We start from the raw sequence: 15,967 nt of genomic DNA on the forward strand, positions 1-15,967 counted from the left end.
GTGACTGGCAGTTAAAGCAACTAAACACTCAATAAATAATAGAAAACATTCTTTTCTTGGGTACAACATTTCCTAAGCAGACCATCGCAATCTGTACGGATTGGAAACAACATCTCCATCTCACTGACAAGCAATACTGGTGCACCCCAGGGATGTGTACTTAGCCCACTGCTTTACTGTCTCTATACCCATGTCTGTGTATCAACCTACCTTTGTAAATTTCAGGAAAATAGGGTCCAGCTTTGTATGTTTGGGACATTGGACAGGAGTTTCTAAAATGTCTTTTACCTGGACACTTTTGTTTCATCGTTCAGATTTTTTTAATGATAGTGAGTTATTAATAATAACATTATTTATATCACACCTTGTGTGATGTAAGTTGTGATTAACAATCACCACAGACAATGAAGAGGTGAACGAAGATGAAGTGAATTTGAGGGATGAGCTGTGCTGGTGTGTTGCAAAATTGACGCAGATGGAGTGAGTGATTCGGAGAGGAGGAGTCAAGCCAGAGGAGTTTCGATGCCCATCCAACTAACTCTGGCGCGAGGTTGGATCACCCTAAGCGCCAAGCCCACATGGGGAGTTGAGAGCGGCTTCTGGCTGAATGGCAAGATATAGGCCCATAACAAATGTAGGCCTGGAGTGTTACACTGTGGCGGGGCATGGGTCCTAACGCAAAGCACGTCAGACTGTCTGCTATTTGGACAAAGTAAACACCGGCCCATATAGACTGGAAAGGCAGTGTGTTGGGACCGGAGGTGAGAGTCAGGCCAATTTCGCTTGCTCTCCCGTGATGTTCACTGCTTTCTCTGTGACACTGAGGCTGTGAGACTACCCCGGTTGCTGTGCTTCATCTCTGTGAGCTTTGCAGTGACTTGCCCAGCTAATGTGATGAATTGAGACCGAGGCTTCGGCCTACTCCATGTTCCTCAGACGATTTGGATATAAGGACTCAGTTTGGTTCGGATGCTGTGCTCACCTCTATTGTTTGCACAATTTGTGTTCTTTTTTCTCTCTTTCTCTGTGCATTGGGTGTTGCTCTTTTAAAATATTTTAAATTGGGTTCTTTCAGGTTTCCTGCTTTGTGGCTGCCTGTAAGCGGTCAAATCGCAAGGTTGTATAATGTGTACATTTTTAATAAGAAATGTACTTTGAATCTTTGAGATAGAATACTGAGAAGCATGGTATTTTTCCTGTACCAGTATGGTTTAGTTTAGACCACCCACTCTATTTGTCAGTCTTTTTGGAAGTTTCTGCAATGTTAGTTTGGGAATAGATTTTCTGCGGCAATCTTAAAGGCATAATTGTAACTTATTCACCAGTACATTGCAGAAGGAATCAGTAACAGAGACCAGGATTAAAACAGTATAAACCAATCAGTTCCATCTGCAGGAATCATTCCTGGGAAAGTTAAGACATCTTCTGCAATGAAGCTGTCTTGTAACCGCAATGCACTTCAACAGACAGCCGACTAGGCTTGTGAAGGGTAGTGTCTCCATTAGCTGCTGTAATTTACTGCCCTTTCCTGTGGGAAGCAGCTTATGTCATATGCTCATGATAAAGATCCCTTTTATATTTGCTCTGTTCATAGGTGCAACAGAATTTCTAGGGAACTCTCTACAAAGGCAAAAGGTCAGCTTGGCATTGCCAAGGTTGGAAATGGACTAACTAGGAATGCTGGAGATATGAGGGGGTAATGATATAGGATTTGAGAGTGACCAAAAAAAAGAGGCCTGGGCTTTCAAATTAAACCCATAAGGAGGCTATAACTCGAAATCTCACCCCTGCTAATCTATAATTTAACCTCTGTAATCAAAATGATGAATTTAAAATAAGAATCTTCTGGCTTTAAATTCTTTTATGTCCTTGTCAAATTCTCGTAAAGTAAGCTCCACCTTTTTTGCATCTTCCTTCCCACTGTGACCCTTTGTGGATCCCCAGTTGGGAGAAATACCATCAGCCCACTCTATTATTCATTTCTCCCTTAATAAGCACTTAGGCTATACCTTCTTGATCAAAGTGTTGATCATTGATTTCTGTTAGCTCCTTCTTTAGCAACCATTTTATTAGCATGCTTTCATGCTGTTGTTCTACAATTCTCTTGTGCTCCGACTGTTTATATTACTGTTTTCTCTCTATGCTCTGTGCCAGCTGACAGACCACAGGACGTGGATACAGGCATACACATAAAGCTGGACAGGAACCAGAAATACCTTGTAAGGGATTAGGGACAAAAAGTTTTCAGAAATTTTAGTTTATTATTTCTTTGTGCAAGCCACTGTGAGGTAAATGAGTGATGGAGAAAACAAACGTTTATCATCTTTGAAGCCAAACTCAGCTGCAATATGGTCAAATAAATACTATGTGAGGCAATGAATAAAGCTCTTTCTGCGCAGTCAGCCAAGAGCAACACTCTGGTTTTCTTGAGTTGGCATTGCTAAAAGAATCTATTTTTCCACAGTCTTCAAAGCTCTGAAGTTCTGAAAAGTTTAGTGCGGGGCATTGGGAGTAACAGGGGAGAAGGGCACAGAGGGAAAAATGACAATTTGTTTTGAGGTATTAAATGTAACTTTTCTACAAATATCCACCATGAGGTGTCCAAAAATGCAGCCCACAAAGTTCTGGCAAATCAGATTTATTTGCACTTGAGATTCTTATTTTCTGATTGCTGCTCCAAGCATGAGGATGTATTTGGTAGCATGCCTTCATTAATGATTCACTCTTAAATTAGAACATCAGTTGATGTCATCTGTATCAACAGCCTGGACTCCAGCCACTAGGAATGTTGATCAAACCTCTAACATGCCCCGTGAGCACTCATGGAACAGAGACACTGAGCACAATAATCCAATTATGCAGACCTCCACAATCCTTGTAGAGTATCATTGGCATGATGACTGAACCCAGATGAGGAGCAATCACAAACAAGAGTGTTCATTGGAATTCCAACTGAACTTTGGTGGCATGACCAAGCAACACCATGAGACGAATCAAGCTCGAACCACACACAAGGACCCTGCAATAAGTGCTAAGTGAGAGTCCACTTTAAATAATCACAGCAGCCTGAAGACCTGTGCCAGTCAAAATAAACTTGATAAGATTAAACAGAAAACACAAGGACTTTAACGACTCCAGATAAAATGACAATTAACAAATACAGGTGCAAGGCGGGCAGGGCTCATAAATTTAGGAGATTTTTCATGTATCTCACAAAAAGTTCATAGTATTGTATTCTTGTTCCCAGGCCTTCACACCCTCCCACTTTGCATTGCTTGAAACACATAGAGGTGCTACAACGGTGATGTGGGGAGTGAGTCATCGATGACAAATGAAGAGCTTAGCAAATCTGTTAAACTGTCGAGGTGGACCAGAGAACTTATGGACTTTTAGAGTTATAGAAAGATTACAGCACAGAAAGCTATTTGATCCATCAAATCCTTATTGGCACTCTACAGAGCAATTCACTATTTTTACCCCACTTACCAAGCCCTTCTCTAAAACCTTGCAATCAGTCTAATTCCCGTTTGAAGACGCAATGGAAAATACCTCCACCACAACTGTAGACAGCACATTCCAGATTTTAACCACACGATAAGTAAAATTGTTTTCTTCATGTCAGTTTTATTTATCTTCCCCTTTAATTTATACCCGTGAACTCCCGTACTCAAACCACCAATAAAGGGAAACAACCCCATCCCCCACCATCCACTGTCTAGAATCCCACATTATTTTATGTATTTTTATCAAATCTCCACCTCAGTCTCCTCTAAAGAAAATAACTTCAACTTCTCAAATTTATCCTTGTAACTGTTGTCCCTCATGCAAACAACTATTCCCATCAATCTTTTGTAGACCCTCTTTAATGATTTCACATCCCACCTTAAATAATAAGACAGCTAGATTGAACATAATACTCCACCCGAGGTCAGTTCAATATTTTATAAAGGTTCAGCATGAGTTCCCTGTGCCATACGCAATGCTAAATCCGACCAGTGGTTACAGCTAATGTGGGGCCTGTCGAAGCTGCATAAAACATCCTTTGTGCATACACTTAATTGCTTTTAATGTATGGAAATTCATTAATAAATCATAGGAATTGAGAATGGAAACAATCTGTTCAGTCCATGGAAATATTAGAAATGATAGTTCAGTCATGCTGAAGCAGCTCCCTTGAAATTATTTCTTTATTTTACTGAAAGGGTATTTTGACTTCTCTAAATGGTTCGTCTCCTACTCAGAAAGAATATTAACTTGGCTGCTTTTTTTAAAATCTGTCACCAAAATACATTTGCTTCAGATTTCAACCAATGAAACAACTTACTATTTACTGAATGAAACCAAAAACAAAGTTTGGAGTAATCAGCAAGGCAGGCAGACTATGGAAAGAAAAGCATAGGTTTCTGAGGCTCTTCATCAGTTTGGAGGTCCTGCATCTGAAACATTAATGATTTCCAGAGATGCTAGAGTAGTTTATAGAGTTCAGTAAGAACATAGTCACGAAAATCTGCCATCTCAAAATTTGCCCCTCCTGCTGGTGCATTTAGCCACTGAACACACTGCTTTCTGTTAAATATGACACAATCAAATAAATAGCAAGCAGTGCAACATGGGCAAGTTGCCTGTATCAATGTCAATGGACAAAGGTCAACACCACATCAGAGTCCTGCTTTTGTACAGGAGTGCAGGAGGTGAAACGTTTTCAATGCTTAGGCTTAAGTAGAAAAGTTTCTGAAATATCTGCATTTGTAGGTGGTCAGATTTACAAACCCATCTCTTCATATTGTAAAAGTAAGTAGTAATTTTGAAAGAGGATTGTAAACAAGCTTGTAATTTGCCTTGCAAGTAGAAAATTTACATCACAATAAGCAATAGACAGTAGGTGCAGGAGTAGGCCATTCGGCCCTTCTAGCCAGCACCACCATTCACTGTGATCATGGCTGATCATACACAATCAGTACCCCGTTCCTGCCCTCTCCCCATATCCCTTGACCCCACTATCTATAAGAGCTCTATCTAACTCTCTCTTGAATGCATCCAGAGACTTGGCCTCCACTGCCTTCTGGGGCAGAGCATTCCACATATCCACCACTCTCTGGGTGAAAAAGTTTTTCTGCATCTCTGTTCTAAACTGTGGCCTCTAGTTCTGGACTCACCCATCAGTGGGAACATGCTTCCTGCCTCCAGTGTATCCAATGTTTTAAAAATCTTATATGTTTCAATCAGATTCCCTCTCATCCTTCTAAATTCCAGTGTATACAAGCCCAGTTGCTCCAATCTTTTAACATATGACAGTCCCGCCATTCTGTGAATTAACCTTGTGAACCTACGCTGCACTCCCTCAATAGCAGGAATGTCCTTCCTCAAATTTGGAGACCAAAACTGCACACAATACTCCAGGCGGGGTCTCACCAGGGCCTTGTACAGCTGCAGAAGGACCTCTTTACTCCTATACTCAATTCTTCTTGTTATAAAGGCCAGCATGCCATTAGCTTTCTTCACTGCCTGCTGTACATGCTTGTTTGCTTTCATTGACTGATGTACAAGGACACCTAGATCTTGTTGCACTTCCCCTTTTCCTAACTTGACTCCATTTAGATAGTAATCTTCCTTCCTGTTCTTGCCAGCAAAGTGGATAACCTCACATTTATCCACATTAAACTGCATCTGCCATACATTTGCCCACTCACCCAACCTGTCCAAGTCACCCTGCATTCTCATAACATCCTCCTGACATTTCACACAGCCGCCCAGCTTTGTGTCATCAGCAAATTTGCTAATGTTACTTTTAATCCCTTCATCTAAATCATTAATGTATATTGTAAACAGCTGCGGTCCCAGCACTGAACCTTGCGGTACCCCACTGGTCATAGTCCGCCATTCCGAAAGGAACCCGTTAATCACTACTCTTTGTTTCCTGTCAGCCAGCCAATTTTCAATCCATGTCAGTACTCTGCCCCCAATACCATGTGCCCTAATTTTGCCCACTAATCTCCTATGTGGGACTTTATCAAAAGCTTTCTGGAAGTCCAGGTACACTACATCCACTGGCTCTCCCTTGTCCATTTTCATAGTTACATCCTCAAAAAACTCCAGAAGATTAGTCAAGCATGATTTTCCCTTCATAAATCCATGCTGACTCGGACTGATCCGTCTACTGCTATCCAAATGTGTCGTAATTTCCTCCTTTATAATTGACTCCAGCATCTTTCCCACCACTGACATCAGGCTAACCGGTCTATAATTCCCCGTTTTCTCTCTCCCTCCTTTCTTGAAAAGTGGGACAACATTAGCCACCCTCCAATCAGCAGGAACTGTTCCTGAATCTATAGAACATTGGAAAATGATTACCAATGCATCCACGATTTCTAGAGCCACCTCTTTAAGTACCCTGGGATGCAGACCATCAGGTCCCGGGGACTTATCAGCCTTCAGACTCAACAGTCTATCCAATACTGTTTCTTGCCTAATATAAATTTCCTTCAGTTCATCCTTTACCCTAGTTCCTTTGGCCACTATTACATCTGGGAGATTGTTTGTATCTTCCCTAGTGAAGACAGATCCAAAGTACCTGTTCAACTCATCTGCCATTTCCTTGTTCCCATAATAAATTCACCCGTTTCTGTCTTCAATGGCCCAATTTTGGTCTTAACTATTTTTTTGCTATTCACATACCTAAAGAAGCTTTTACTATCCTCCTTTATATTCTTGGCTAGTTTACCTTTGTACCTCATTTTTTCTTGGCGTATTGCCTTTTTTGTTAACTTCTGTTGCTCTTTAAAAGCTTCCTAGTCCTCTGGTTTCCCACTCATCTTTGCTATGTTCTTCTCTTTTATTTTTATACTGCCCTTTACTTCCCTCGTTAGGCACAGCCACTCCTTACTCCCCTTAGGATCTTTCTTCCTCTTTGGAATGAACTGATCCTGCACCTTCTGCATTATTCCCAGAAATACCTGCCATTTTTGTTCCACTGTCTTCCCTGCTAGGGTATTGTTCCATTGAACTTTGGTCAGCAAATCCCTCATAGCTCCATAGTTCCCTTTGTTCAACTGTAATACTGACACATCCGATTTTTCCTTCTCCTTCTCAAATTGTAGGTTAAAACATATTATATTATGGTCACTACTTCCTAATGGTTCCTTTACCTCGAGGTCCCTGATCAAATCTGGTTCATTGCACAACACTAAATCTAGAATTGCCTTCTCCCTGGTAGGCTTCAGTACAAGCTGTTCTAAGAATCCATCTTGGAGGCACTCCGCAAACTCCCTTTCTTTGGGTCCAGTACCATTCTGATTCTCCCAGTCTACCTGCATGTTGAAATCCCCCATGACAACTGTATCATTACCTTTGCGACATGTCAATTTTAACTCTTCATTCAGCTTACACCCTACATCCAGACTGCTATTTGGGGGCCTGTAGATAACTCCCATTAGGGTCTTTCTACCCTTAGAATTTCTCAGTTCTATCCATACTGACTCTACATTCCCTGATTCTATGTCCCCCCTCGTAAGGGACTGAATATCATTCCTCACCAACAGAGCCACCCCACCCCTTCTGCCAGTCAGTCTGTCCTTTCGATAAGATGTATATCCTTGACTATTCATTTCCCAGGCCCTGTCCACTTGAAGCCATGTCTCAGTTATTCCCACAACATCGTACTTGCCAATTTCCAACTGAGTCTCAAGCTCATCTACTTTATTCCTTATACTTCGTGCATTTATATACAATACTTTTAATTCGGTACTCCCCTCTCCTTTCATATCAATTCCGATTTCACAAAATATTCTCGTTTGCATCACGAAGCATTACAATATTTTGTGTGTGATATTTTGATACTGAGTTGCTGTCTATAGTTTCGTCCAGAATTTCTGTAGTTCTCCTTTTAAAAGAATATGTCACCAATTTATTGGGATTATGAAAGCAGGTTTCACAAATTACTGAATGAAAATTTTGTTGCTTATTCTACAGAAATATAAGTAGGCTGTTAAGATCTAGCAATGATAATTTCAGTCACCTTACCTGTGCATCTCTACTTAATTTCCCACAGTTTCTAACTCAACAGGCATGATTAACATTATGACATTAGCCTGTTATGACACGCTCCTGATTGCACCCAACCTCTGTGGTTTAGACACTCTAATTCTCTGGAATATGGATAGCTTGTGCGGCCCCTTTAAAGATTCAGGCCCATCACTTTAATTGGCAGCTGGGGTTCGGCAGCAGGATTTAATATTTAAAGAGCACCTGAACTATGGTTGGGTCAGCTTAATTACGAGTGCTTGTCTAGTGACCAGTTTAACTAGAGGGTCTCTAGTTCAGGAGCAAGCCAAGGAGATGCCGAAGAAGTCTGGAGCTCTAACAGCCAAGCCTAAAGGATCCAGTAACCAGGTCCCATCTAAGGAGGAGACTCAAAGATCTGCCAAGTCTCCCCTGCTACCAGAAGAGCCTTAGGAGTCATCCTTGGAGGGAGGTTCCGTGGAAGCTACAACACCCAAATGGGTCAGAATCCCTTCCATCTGTAAGAATTTGGAAAAGGTCTTCAGCAAGGGAAGGCCTCAACTCTTCCACCTCACCATCCCTACGACTGTGCTGTGGATCTACTGCCTGGTACTTCTCCTCCGCGGGGTCGATTAAATGTGCTCTCAGGACAGGAGAGAAGCGCTACGGAGGAATATATAAAGGAGGCTCTTGCAGTGGAATTCATTTGGCCCTCCAGCTCTCTAGCCAGTGCTGGCTCCTTTTTGGTATGGAAAAAGTCCAGGAGCATGCAGGCATGCATTCATAATAGAGAGCTGAATTGCATTTGGGCCAAAAATCATTACACGCCACCCCTTTCACTCATGAACACTGCCTTCGAGATTCTCCAAAGGGCAAGAGTATTCTCGAAGCTAGATTTGTGGAGTGCATACAATCTGATCCACAAAAAGGAGGAGGATGAGTGGAAGATTGCATTCAACATATCAACAGGGCACTATGAGTATCTGGTCAGATCATTCGGTCTTGAGAATGTGCCAGCAGTTTTCCAGGCCTTTATAAATGACGTGCTCCAGGAAGCTCTCCATAAGTACATCTTAGTCTACTTGGATGATACACTAATCTTTTTGAAGTCCATGGATGAGCATGTTGCTCACGTCAGAGATATCTTAAGGAGGCTTCTAGATCATGTACTTTATGTCAAGCTGGAGAAATCCAAGTTTCACATAACCACCACTTCATTTCTCATCTCTAATGGCAACCTCAAGATGAACCCTACTAAGTCACAGGCAATGACAGATTGGCCACAACCATCCAATATGAAACAAGTCCAACAATTCCTGGGATTTGCCAACTTTTACAGAAAATTCATCAGGAATTCAGCTCAGTAATAGCACCGCTGACAGCACTAAGAGATTCACAGGCTCTTTTATTTGGACTACCAAAGCTTTTGCAGAGTTTAAACAGCGGTCCTTGACAGCTCCCATTTTGGTTTCACTTAACTGGACCTTCCCATCATCGTGGAGGTGAACGTCTCGGACACTGGAATGGGTGCAGTGTTGTCTCAACAGACATCTTTGACAGTAATCTGCACCCATGTGCGTTCTTCTTCAGCCGGCTATCCCTGGCAGGGGTGAACTCTGGCATCGGAAATAGACAACTGCTTACAGTTATGTTGGCTTTGGAGGGAAGGCAGCACTGGCTTGAGGGGCTCAAGAACCACATGAAGTTGGTTTATATTCAGGAGACAAGACGACTGAATTCCAGTCAGGCCAGATGGTCTCTTTTCTTTAACCGCTTCAGTTTCATCCTGACCTATCGACTGGGGACAAAGAATCAGAAACCAGATGCCTTGTGTCGTCAGTTCGACGAACCTGAATCAGAATCAGGTTTATTATCACCGGCATGTGTCATGAAATCTGTTAACTTAGCAGCAGCAGTTCAATGCAATACATAATCTAGAAGAAAAATATAAAATAATAATAATAAATAAATAAGCAAATGAATTACAGTATACATATATGGAATAGATTAAAAACTGTGCAAAAACCAGAAATAATATATATTAAAAAGTGAGGTAGTGTCCAAGGGTTCAATGTCCATTTAGGAATTGAATGGCAGAGGAGAAGAAGCTGTTCCTGAATCACTGAGTGTGTGCCTTCAGGCTTCTGTACCTCCTACCTGATGGTAACAGTGAGAAAAGGGCATGCCCTGGGTGCTGGAGGTCCTTAATAATGGACGCTGCCTTTCTGAGACACTGCTCATTGAAGATGTCCTGAATACTTTGTAGGCTAGTACCCAAGGTGGAGCAGTCTAAATTTACAACCCTCTGCAGCTTCTTTTGGTCCTGTGCAGTATTCCACCACCCCGCCACCCCCATACCAGACAGTGATACAGCCTGTCAGGATGATCTCCATGGTACATCTATAGAAGTTTTTGAGTGTATTTGTTGACATACCAAATCTCTTCAAACTCCTAATGAAGTATAGTCTACCACCATTTTGGCCCAAGCTAAGATGATAGCACCAATTCATTGGGGAATCGACTCACTTGTTCGCAAGGCCCAGGAGCAAGGGGAGATTCCCTATAAAAGTCCTCCAGATTGTCAGTTCATCCCAAGTTCCACCAGCTCTCAGGTACTTTAATGGGGACACGCATCAAGAATGACCACTCACCCAGGGATTACCAGGGCCCTCGAGTTCATTACGAGAAGACACTGGTGGCCTGGAATGGTGTTAGATGTCTGACAATACATGTAGGCTCGCAAGGTGTGTGCCCAGAACAAGGAGCCCCACATTCAACCTCAAGGGCCTCTTCACCCTCTACCTGTTCCAGACAGACCATGGGCACACATCTCCATGGACTTTGTCACAGGTCTTCCACCTTCCAAGGGAAAGACAGTCATCATAGTAATTGTAGAAGGCCTGCAAATACATTGCCTTAGTCAATTACCATCTGCAGTGGAGAAGGCGAAAATTGTCCTGCACCAAGTCTTCAGGTCCACGGATTTCTGGTGGATATTGAGTCGGATCGTGGTCCTCAATTCATGTCATGTTTTTGGAGGGCACTCTGTATGCTGACTGGGCCAACAGTGAGTCTTTCCTCTGGGTCTCACCTCAAGTCCAATGGCCAGATGGAGTGGATGAACCAGGATATGGAACAGACCCTGAGATGCCTGGCCTCAGAGAAACCAGGTGACCATTTGATGTGGGAAGGAGGTTGCCCACAACACGTTATAGCATTCTGTGTATGGAATGTCCCAATCGAATGGCAAGTTGGGTATTCTCCGCCACTCTTTCCTGAGCAGGAGGCTGAGGTTGGGGTTCCTGCAGCCAAAGATATCATCTGAAGCTGCAAGGAAAAATTTTTTTAAAAATTTTAAGAAAAAATCAGGGAGATATTAAGAAAAAGGGAGATTTTTAGTTGGCTTCTACCCTGAAATCTGAAATGAAGGCTAACCTCAAGAGGAGACAGGGACCAGCTTTGCAGCCTGGGCAATGTTTGGCTGACTAGTCAGGACTTGCATCTCCATGTGGAGCCTAGGAAATTGGCAGCCAAGCTCAATAAAACCTTCAAGGTTCTCAAGAAAGTAAACCCGGTGGCTTACACCTTGCAACTCCCAATGACCCTCAGGATCAATCCCATCTTCCATATTTCCAAATTAAAACATGTAAACACCAGTCCTGTTACTCTACAACCATCAGTCCTGCCAGCACCCAGGATTGTCAGTGGGAGAACAGCTCTTCAGTATAAAAAGAATTCTGGATTCACAAACTGTTCAGGGGATACAGCAGTTCCTTGTGGACTGGGAAGGATTCAGACCCAAGGAATGGTGCTGGTTTCCTGAAAGGGAAATCTTGGACCCAGCTCTCATCCATGACTATCATCATTGTCTCTCCGAGCAGCCAGGGCCAACAGGAGTGAGCCGTAGACGAGAGGATCCTGTTACAACACGCAGCTGACCCCTCCAGCTTCTGTGGTTTAGACGCTCTAACTCTCTGGAATATGGATAGCTGGCTTCAAAGACTCAGACCCACCCCTGTAATTAGTGGAGCCAGGATTTTAATAGTTAAAGAACTAAACTGAAGTTCTGTGTTCAATTGTCGGCTCAACTTTGGATTCTCCTCTCGCATCTACTTTAGAACCCTGTCTATTTCAGTCTTGTATCATGTCTCAATTCTGGTTTTGGATACTCCAGTACTTGGGTGCTAACTATCCTTGCCTAGGTCTGTTATAACAGTGCCGTGATTTAAAGAGAAGTGAAAATCGTATTAGTACAGTAATTCAAAAAATGCAGATGCTGGCAAGCTGAAATAAAAAAAAAACAAAATGTGCTATAGACATTCAGCAGGTCTGGCAGTAATTGTTACAAGAGAATAAAGTTAATATTTCAAATGTATTTCTTTTTGAAATGTGAAATATTTGCCCAACCTCTGCAATGCTAGGCCTAAGGAAGCTAGGGCTGGGACGGGAAGTTAATGAGACTCATTTGCTTTCAAGCATAGTCCTGGAATACTGTATATACAGTGTGATCAGATATACTGGTGTTCAAAGAGCATGATTTTAGCTGAAGGGGGAGATGGGGGATTGTGGTTATCAGAAATAATAGTCCAGGCAGATTTTACAACTACAAAATAACAATTGACTTAGAAGTTCTGTAACCAAGGCAGCACTTATGTTGGGACATAACCATGCTTTCCCTCTGAAATCTCAGTTTCCAGCACTGGTATGAGCCTGAACCCAGCATTTTCCAGCCTGCCTCCTGGGCTGGCTGTTTCTAGGCTGTTCCTGTGGGTTTATCCAGGCGCCTGCCTGCTGAAGTTGCGATAGGAACAGCTGTTCCACTAAGACTCCATCAGGTAGGAAAAAGATTAGTGGTTAATTTTTATTTGTTTCAATTGGTTTTAAATTTTTTTGTAAATATGTACAGTATTTAGAGCATTAATTGTAAAAGAATTGAAAAATACATTTTTAATTTTTAACAATTACTTATTTTTTTAAGCAAGTCCTCAGCAGAGCTACCATTAACACTGGTAGCTTGGACATCTGGTGAGCCGGGGGGGGGGGGGGGGGGGGGTAAGTCCTCAGAAGCCATCAAAGTGTTTTATGAGAGCAGCAAGCTTCCTGTGCAGAGAAAGCCTGCATGCTGTACTCCGCTGTGTTGTAGCTCCAGAGGTCAGTGCTGTGCTTGTACCAGGTTTAACTTAGCACCTGGGTCATTGCCAGAACTAACAATACGACCTGGCCCAGGAATTTGGCAATCCTGAGACAACAGAAGACCTGCAGCAACAATTTTAAAAGTGCATTTTGATTGTTTCCTGATTTGATTCCTGTATTGAGAATAAATATGTAATTAAGTTCTGTCCCTATTAATTATTTTCCTTATTAAAACATAAACTAAGAAAGAAAGGAAGAATGAAATGCAGATGCTCCTGTCTACGTCAGAGGTGCTGAGATTGAGGGAGTTGAGAGCTTTAACTTCACCAGCAGGCTGCCCTAGTCCAACCATGTAAATGCCAGGGCCGAGAAAGCAATTAACAACTTTACTTCCTCATGAGACTAAAGAAACTGGGCATGTCCCTTTGACCCTCATCAATGCAGCATAGAAATCATCCTATCCAGATGCAACGTGGCTTGTTGTGGCAACTGCCCCGCCTGTCGGTGCAACAAAGCGCAGAGAATTGTGGACATAGCTTACACAGCCAGGAGGCTGGCCTCCCCCTCATGTACTATCTATCCTTTTCACTTCTGAAGTAAAGCAGCCAGCATAATCAAAGACCCCACCCTCAATGGACATTCTCTGCCCCCTCCTCCCATCAGACAAAGGATACAAAATCCAGAAAGCACATACCACCGGGCTCAAGGACACTGTTATAGGGCCATTGAATGGTTCCCTAGCATGATAAGATGGATTCCTGACCTCACAAACTGCCTCGTAATGTCCTTGCATCTCATTTTCCACCTGCATTACATTTTCTTTGTAACTTTGACTCTTGATCCTTCATTCCGTTATTGTTTTACCTTGAACTACCTTGATGCATGACTGTTGTGTATTGATGTGCACGAGCAGTAAGCAAGACAAATGTTTCACTGTGCCTCAGTACCCATGATAATAATAAACCTATCTACCAATTTCTTAAAGATTCTTAATGGGAGAATTTTTGATATACATGACTTCTAAACACTTACAATTAACAAACTAACCAGATTATCATATGAACAGAGGGAACTGCACCATTATTCTAATAGTCATTTTCTTTCAATGAAACACTTTCTCACTTTGAAAAGACACTATTCTTTACTAGAATTCTGATTTTCTAAGTACATTGAAACAACGCATGGACGCTACTTCACTACTTTTTGCTCTCTTTTTGCACTACTTGTTTAATTTAATTCCTTACATGTGTATTTCTTCATGTGTTTTATAGTTTATTTTAATGTATTGCATAGTACTGCTGCCACAAGTCAACACATTTTACGACACATTCAGTGAACTCTTTATTAGGTACACCTGTACACTTGTTCGTTAATGCAAATATCTAATCACCCAATCACGTCACAGCAGCTCAAGCAGACATGGTCACAAAGTTCAGTTGTTATTCAGACAAAACAACAGAATGGAGAAGAAATGTGATCTAAATGACTTTGACAGTGAAATGATTGTTGGTGCCAAACAGGGTGGTTTGAGTATCTCAGAAACTGCTGATCTCCTGGGATTTGCACACACAAAAATCTCTAGCATTTACAGAGAATAGTATGAAAAACAAAGAAACATCTACTGAACTGCAGTTCTGTGGGTGAAGATGCCTTGTTAATGAGAGAGGTCAGAGTAGAGTGGCCAGATTAGTTCAAACTGACAGGAAAGCGACAGTAACTCATCATGTTACAACAATGGTGTGCAGAAGAGCATCTCTGAATACACAACACATCGAAGTTTGCAATGGATGGACTATAGCAGCCAACAGCCACAAATATGCACTCAGGGGTCACTTTATTAAGGAGAGGAGGTACCAAATAAAGGGTCACCAAGTGTATGCCGGGGATGTTAAACCTGATTCTGATTCACTCTCCCTTTTACATATATCTGAATTCACAGCACTTTGTTTATAGAGCTGTTTCACTCATGTAGACTCTGCTCAGAAAGTGGGAATTCCTGATCCACAGTTATTTTGATTTGAGAGATTAATTGCAGTTTCTTTTCAAGCACTGGAGTGAAGAAAATAATTTGGGAAGCCTTTTTAAGCCTGAGTACGTCCAACCCTTAATCTGATTTGGAAGTTATTTGAAAGGTTACTGTTATATTTTATACAATATATGTTAGCTCAGTTGATCTACATATCTTAGGTATGCATATTTAATTAATTTTCAAGCTTAAGCAGAACAGAAGTCAACTTGTTTCATTAGCATGGATGGCGGATTCACACAAAATTACTGAAATGCTGATATTATCATATTGTGCATATTAATTGTGTAATTCTTGATGCTTATTGTAGTATCACATCAGCTAATATTCAACAGCACTGCAAATTAACTGGATTAATTAATGATATATTAGCGATATAATTTAAGATGAATATGCATTGTAAAATGTTCTCTGTCATTTGTGTTATTGCATACTAATTTTATATACAGTATGAGTTGTTCGTCAAAGCTTTTGATCTGCCCCTTCAAAATATGCTTACAGTGCTTCTTATTCATACATGCTTATTTGCTTATTTTTGATCATTTGAAGTAATTTGTATAAAAAAAAGAAGATGCCTGAAACATTTAACAGTCAGGCAGCATCTGTGGAAGCGAGCAGAGTTGAAAAGGTGACAGTTATTTCTTCAACAGTTTCAACGGGGCACAACTGAGCAAGCGTGTGGAGGTCGGCCAGTGAGAACAGCAGGAAGAGTTTAACAAGAAGTCAGCTTTACAGAGCGGGCATTCGAGGAGTGGGAGTCATAGAGGGAGACAGAGTAGGAAGGCTTTGGCTCAACAGGGCTTCGGTGAT

Source organism: Hypanus sabinus, chromosome 1 (genome assembly GCF_030144855.1).
Source record: "Hypanus sabinus isolate sHypSab1 chromosome 1, sHypSab1.hap1, whole genome shotgun sequence".
NCBI classification, from domain to species: Eukaryota; Metazoa; Chordata; class Chondrichthyes; order Myliobatiformes; family Dasyatidae; genus Hypanus; species Hypanus sabinus.